This window comes from Ambystoma mexicanum, chromosome 7p (genome assembly GCF_040938575.1).
Source record: "Ambystoma mexicanum isolate Mex_15411 chromosome 7p, UKY_AmexF1_1, whole genome shotgun sequence".
Classification (NCBI taxonomy): Eukaryota; Metazoa; Chordata; class Amphibia; order Caudata; family Ambystomatidae; genus Ambystoma; species Ambystoma mexicanum.
The window spans coordinates 783288260-783295692 of NC_090939.1; positions in this window are offsets into that span (position 1 = coordinate 783288260).

Genomic DNA, 7433 nt, shown 5'->3' on the forward strand with positions numbered 1-7433 from the left:
CAGATCGTGATCCCCAGGTCGTTGGTCATGAGAGTCCTCCAGTTGGCCCACACAGGGCACCAAGGCATGGCCAAGATGAAGGCACGCCTCAGGCTGAAGGTCTGGTTTCCCGATCTGGAGCACAGGGTGGCCGAGTTTGTGAGGACCTGCATTCCCTGCCAGGCCACGAGTCCTGTAGAAAGAGGCCCACCCATTAAGGCCATGGAACGGAGCAACGTGCCATGGGGAACGGTGCACGCAGATTTCGGCTTGACCGGAAGAGGCCTGTATTTCCTGGTGGTCACAGACCAGTGGTCGAGGTATCCGGAAGTGGAACTTGTGGAATCCACCGCCAGTGATCACACCATCCTGGCGATGGACAAAATTTTCGCCACCCATGGGTTCCCATTTGAGATCTGCTCAGACAATGGAGCGCCGTTCCAAGGACAGCGGTTTGCCAGATACTGCGAGGAACGAGGCATCAAGCACCGGAAGGTAACCCCGCTATGGCCAAGGGCCAATGGAGAGGTTGAGTGATTCATGCGGACACTAAACAAAATTTTTCGTATTTCTGTCAATGGGGGGGAGGACCTACGACACAACCTAATTGACTTCCCTTGTGAGTACCGGTCCACCCCACATCGATCCACCGGAATCGCACCCGCTGAGGCGCTGTTCAGGCGAATACCCAGAGGGCTGATACCCGAAGCGGGAGACCGACACCCAGGAGTGATCGATAGCGCACGGGTGACAGCAGATAGAGAAGCGAGAAACGAGAACGAAACAACAAGGCGGAGGCTGCCGGAAAAAGAGATAGCGGTAGGAGACACCGTCCTAGTCAGGAACAGGAAACCGGAAGGAAAACTCTCGATGACTTACGAAACCCAACCAATGGGAATAACTCATGTCAAAGGGTCAATGGTCACAGCTGCGAATGCGCGAGGCACGGTAACCAGAAACGTATCCTTCTTCAAGCGCATAGGACCCGTGGCAGCGGAGGAAGAAACCAATCCTGACCAAGGACAAGCAGCGGAGGCGCCGCATGAAGGCGGTGAGCCGCCCGAGGACCCCGGGGGACCAGAGAACCTCGAGAGAGGTTCGCCCAGGTACACGCGCAGGGAAGGACGTCGTCCACCGCAAAGATTCCAAGATTTCATCATGGACTCAGCACTACGAGTAACAAAACCTGTTAAGTACAGTTTGATTTGAGCCACGTTGGCTCCCCTGTTTAATGTGTTTGTTGTTTGGGGGGACAAGGAGGGATGTTGTGAACGTGGTACACGAAGCGCGCATGCGCGGCCCAGGGGGCCGGCGCATCCCCGCTGGTTAATAAAGGCGGTGCCCGGCAGTTCGCGCCGGAGCACCGGAACGAGCAGACGTCTCTGGCGTGTGTTCTTGCGCGCCCACCTATGTGCGCTGGTGCCCTGACCCTGGGAGGCCCGCACACCACCACGGGGCTTCCCCCAGGGTACAACACCCTGGTTGTCCGCTACCCAATGTGCAAACCAACTGAGTCCTGCTTCGCATTCTGTGTTGGCCTTTGCATCCACAGCCGTGGCGCACCAGGATCTAAACCCCCACCTTCACTGGTCCCTCATGGAGCAGGTCAAGCTTGGTCATGTAACGTACAATTTTACACATATGAACATTATTTACCTAGAAACGACAAGGAATGGTAGACAATTGAATATACCAGCGCTTGTAATGCATTTACATTAGTTGCCAAGGTACCAGAAATAACATTGAAAAAAGTAGGGGGAAAAACGTTTATCAATAAACAGTAGCCTCATGGCACCTGGTATGTAATAGGCTGGAAAAAGAAATAACAAATAATAAGTGTGCAACGAGTGGGGGCTGCAGCAGACAGCCAAGATTGATGTAAAACGCCAAGTGTACCCTAAAATGAGCCAGGGTTCACCCAGAGGGATAAGAAAGTAGCAGTAATGGAGGTGGTGATAGTGCAGGCTTCGCAATTGAGGGAGCTAAAAAATGCTAGATGTTTACTAGCATGGTGCCTGTGCATTGTTGTGCCAGAATATTTACTATGCATCTGACATGCTTGCTATCTTTGGGATGAATTTACATCCAAGATCAATGTGCTGTGTGGCACCCTTGCAGAGAAGGGGGTTCGGCTATGCATTGCATACTGCATTGATGGTTCCTCTGACATAATAACAAGTCTAGAGAATGTTGCCCTACTACTACAGAACAGTGGCATGGTCATTAGTGTCTTGAAGTGCATTGTACATTCTATTACTTGTGAAGAGCTGTCTAGTCTGTGGGGGTAAGGGGTGAGGCTTGTACGGTGACCAGAATCTACACAGGCAGACCCCCTCCCTGATACCACACATACAATAAGAATTGCTTGGGCCACAGCATGCCCTGCTTCTTAAATATCCATGGATATAACCAACCTGAACAGATGTTACTGTGTTACATCCTGTGATGGGCAAAAAAGAATAGACCAGAAGTATTGATTGACTCTTGCTTCAATGGAATCTCTACCTGGGATAATCAGTAACATAGAATGGCAAATAGTTAACAACCCCATATTAGGATATCCTAACCCCAATAGACAGTGGGCCTTGTGCGTTGAACACATAACATTCAATAAAAAGAGTCCTTAATTCATGGTGATCACTTCGCTTTATTTATCTAATTCTGGGTTTGATTCAGGGATTAAAGGTGTTTGCATGATGGAACTGTCTTCAGAATACTGGTTCGTGTTAACAATGCCCATCAGCTGACATCTCATAGTACGAGCATACAACTCAATTTCTTTATGTAAACTTATGTAACGAGTGCTAGACAATTTCGTATCTCCCTACAAAGTTATGACGAACACATCAATTATTTGAGTCACAAATTAGCACAATTCTGGAGTGCAGATGCTAAATTGTCTCACCAAAAAGCACAAAGGCCATCAAACAAGGTGGCATTATTGGGTCACTGGGTTACAGCCGAGGGTCTGAATCCACAGAAGAAGATAGGTGCCCAAAATAAATTAAGGATCCCACAGGCATAAACAAAACTGAAATGTGTGTTGGCCTTGACTAATTGCAGGAGTAAGTTCATTGAGATTTTTACTGAACTCACCCAACCCCTTATACAATTGTTCAGAAAGGGGCAGAATTGGGACAGGGGTATGGCAAATAGACAAGCTTTGAATCAACCAAATCTAAGTGTATCCCAAATAGAATAACAGATTGCCATTCTACTTTGAGACAGGATATTATGAGACTTGTTTTCCATCTCTCCTGCATCATAAACATGATGAAAACAATAAGGTGACATTAAATGCAAGAAATACCTTGTCCACAGTGGAGAAATCGTTACTTGCTATAATCTAGGCCCTGCAACCTTTCAGGGATCTGAAACAGGAGCAAAGGATTGTAGGTGAAACCACCCATCAAACCCTCTACTTCTTGTAAAGTAATTATATCATATCTAGACATTCATCTAACTCCATGAATAGCTCATAGCCCAGCGTGATATTAGGAATGTCAGACCAAGAAGAATTCAGTAGCCCACGGTTTTGCAAAAGATTATAGTACTTTGATGTTTTATATTGTACATTGGGGGTCATTACGACCCCGGCTTTAAGGGGTAAACAGCGTCGTAAAAGGCTGCAGCGCCGTTAACCCCTTAACGCCTTACTACGAGGTCCCTTTGTGGCTCCCGACCTTAACGGCTGGTCTGGACCAGCCGTTAAAGTAGGGACCCGCAAAGGGACCTTGATGGCAATTACGGTACCGCAATTTGCGGTACCGTAATTGCCGCCTTCCCCATTCCCATTGAGCCCTATGGGGCAGAAATGGGAATGGGGAAGGGCCATGGAGAAAGGGGGAATTACAGCCCCGCCAACCTTGAAATGGGGTGGTAATTCCGCCTTTCTCAATGGCGGACTCCGGCATGCACCATGGTTTAGCGCCGGAGTCCTAATGAGGGCCATTGTCTGTCTGGCCGCCAGTGCTACATTTGTGGTAAATGAAAGCCCTAAAAACATAACTAAACAAAACATAATGCTGTCACAGCTCATCCATCCAAAGAAGGTCTAGATTTAAGCAAAGACATGCCAACATTCCATGTTAAATAATGGGATGAAAATGAGTTAGAATCTGGTTTTGGAATGCCTGCATGAATAACATTTCCTATGAATTGGCTGGTAATAGAATTGAAACCAGTGAAACATGGTAAGCTAATTATTTCTATTTAAATACATTTGTGAATGACAGACACAACTATGATGACAAGAAATTGAGATGTATCATAGGGTATGCCTAGTGTGGGCCCAGTTCTAACCACATCCACAAAATAATCGTGCTCCTCTCAAACAGAAGTGGATGATGCTACCATGGCCTGGAATATAGATGCATTTTTTGGACTCGTAACATGCTCATCCATATGCGGCAGGAATGTGATGATAGTTGCAAGCTTATTCCCAAAATGGATCAAGTGTTTCCCCAAATTACATAGCTGAAAACATTGTTATTGTTTTGATCAATCACATCTCATGATGTTGCCTCCCCTTTGTAATAAATGTAATGGGATTGTTTTTTTACAATCAAGGTGATGACTGAAATGTTGTCAATCTTAGGAGTTAAACATAAAATCACTCCCTTCCTATGAACCAACATTAACCAGAGCAGTTGGACGTAACGGCTGATACGCTGTCAGGATATGGAAAACGTTTGGATTAGATTCAGGAGATAGTTAGGATTTTACGACTCCCATGAGTTCTAATAACCTTATGTTCTACTCCCTCGACTAGTCCTTGAATCAGCACCCCTGGAACTAGTTACTCATAGGCTAATGGTATAATCACAACACCTGTTGTCTGGCACCCAATATCAAGGTCTGATGAATATGTCATCCTCTCAGGAGCATGTTGAAAATCTGTGCAAACATTTGCAGCAACCCTTTTCTTATGTTCAGAGAAATATAGAAACACCAACAAAAGGCATGACGTTTTCTATGAAAGAATAGGAGATTCACAATAAGGTTTATCGCAAAATCTTCGGGTGAGAAGAAGGAATACATATTCCGACCGAGCCGAGTCAGACATTTACTGATCATGGATACAGTTTTCCATTTAGCATATCAAAACCTAATTAAACGGAATGGTCAGGTGGTCAGGAGGAGACGACATGAGTGCATACAAACCAGTGTCACCCTTGCTCTCTGAAATAGACTACTGGATTATGGCTAACCACCTCCTCCTCAACCCTGGCAAAATTGAAATCCTAATATGTCATAAAACATCTGTTCTTCCCCAACCAACCCCTTTGCCACACTCCCCAGGAGCTCCATCCACAGCCTCCACCTCTGTAAACAATCTTGGATGCATGCTGGGCTCAGATTTATTACTTCAGTTCAGTTTTAGCCAGTTGCTGTTCATCCAACTCCTCACGGCTACCAGACATTTGCGCAGCCGAATGGCCCCTCTGTTTGGCCCTGATCTAACCTGACCAGAATCTGGGTATCATTGGCATTGGCATAGCATCTGGAGCTGCAAGAGCAGATATGAGCAACCAGCGGCCGTGGTGGGATGGCAAAGACTGTGAAAAACCTGACAAAAGACCAGTAGTCTGCAGCACTGGAAGCTACAATACACTAGGCCAGCTCCAGTGCCTATATATATTTTTTAGTTCAAAGTGTTTTAGCTTGAGTTTCAATTTGCCACATTGGAGTTTGGAATATTGGAATGTTCTTGTTTTGTAAAATCCGCAGATATTACTACAAGCATTACCTTGTGGCAACCACATTAATCAAAACAAATCATTAGCTATTAAATTGACTTGTTTCGTTGGCTCTTGGAGCACTGTGTAGAGTACGGGCCCTAAGGGGCTGAGGGTGATATACTGTGGTCTCCCCTTGAGCTGTGGGCATTCCCCCTGGGTACCCTGTGAATGCTTCAAGCCTCAAAGGACATTAAGGCACCAACTTGAACTCACCAGAAAGGACTATGACTGTGACACCCACCCTTAATATTGAGTTTTGTTTATTATATGAACTATCTAAATTATTATAGGACTGGAAGGTTTTTTAGGCAATGGTCATTTTTAAAACACTGAGGTAGTTTTGTCTGAGATGGCAATCACAACTGAGACCATATATGTTATTGTACCTGGCATTTTGCACACTGGTATTTTTGCACTTTAGCACTTTGGTTCAATGAACCTTGCGTGTTCGCACATTCAAATATTCATACTCTGCATCTTGCGTTTTGTATATATAGTGGCATATATTTTAAGGCTGTTGAAATGACTTACTGAAAGGTTGAAAGACTGGCAACTGCACATATAGGGACAGGGATAGCCCAACATGCACAAAATTGGTTTTGGCTGTTTGATAATAATCAAGTTAATTGCTAATTTGATATAATCTAAACATGTTCAAAAGAAAAGCAACATCTGATGCACTCCCGGGGAAAGGTCAAAAAAACGATTGAAAAGGTTTTAACCTATAAATGAGGTCAATATTTTGATTAATATGAGGTGATTTTAGCCGGGGTAGGCAGAGGCCTGATGAAAGGGAAGTTATTTGGGCTGTTGGAAGAATCCCTAGAAGTGTATGAGACTAAGAAAAGGGCGCATCAGGTAGAGGAAAAAAGCTACCTTCTGCCAGTGTGGAGCATAAACAAGGACTTCAGTAGCATGCCTTGTGCAATAGAGTATTCTGTGGAAACAGCAGTTGGGGGGTTCACATCAGAAACTCCACCAAATGGTAATCCTCTGATTGATTTTGAAACATCCCTTGTAGACGTTGAAGCTGCTTGCTTTGGTCTACATGAAAGTGTTCATATACAACACACGGGTGTATATGAACACTTTCGCTTACACCAAACCGAGCAGCTTCAACGTTGCATCCTGCAACGTTGAAGCTGCTCGCTTTGGTGTAAATGAAAGTGTTCACATACACCACACAGGTGTATATGAACACTTTTATTTACACCAAAGAGAGCATCTTCAACGTGCAGGATGCAACATTGAAGATTCTCGCTTTAAATGAAAGTGTTCATATACACCGCACGGGTGTATATGAACACTTTCATTTACACCAAAGCCAGCAGCTTCAACATCCTGCAATGCTGAAGCTGCTCACTTTGGTGTATCAGCAGCATTTTCGTTAAATAACGATTCCCTCGTTATTTAACGAAAATGCTGCTGAGATTCTGCAATCCGCCTGTTTCCATTAGAAACTGGCGGATTACAGCGAAAGCACTGTTGTGCTTTGCAATGACGCCCAGGCCCACTTCAGAATAGCAGTGGTGCCTGGGCATCAAGAAATGGCGCAGTGAAGCGTGCTATTTTAGTACGTTGGCGCAGTGAATTATGCTATTTAGCCCATTCACTGCGCCATGATGAGAATCGGGCCTTAGGAGTCCCAAAACGAATGTGATTCAAATTGCAAGTATGTCCTTTAACGCAATGGGAGGTTCATAGGAGACTCTC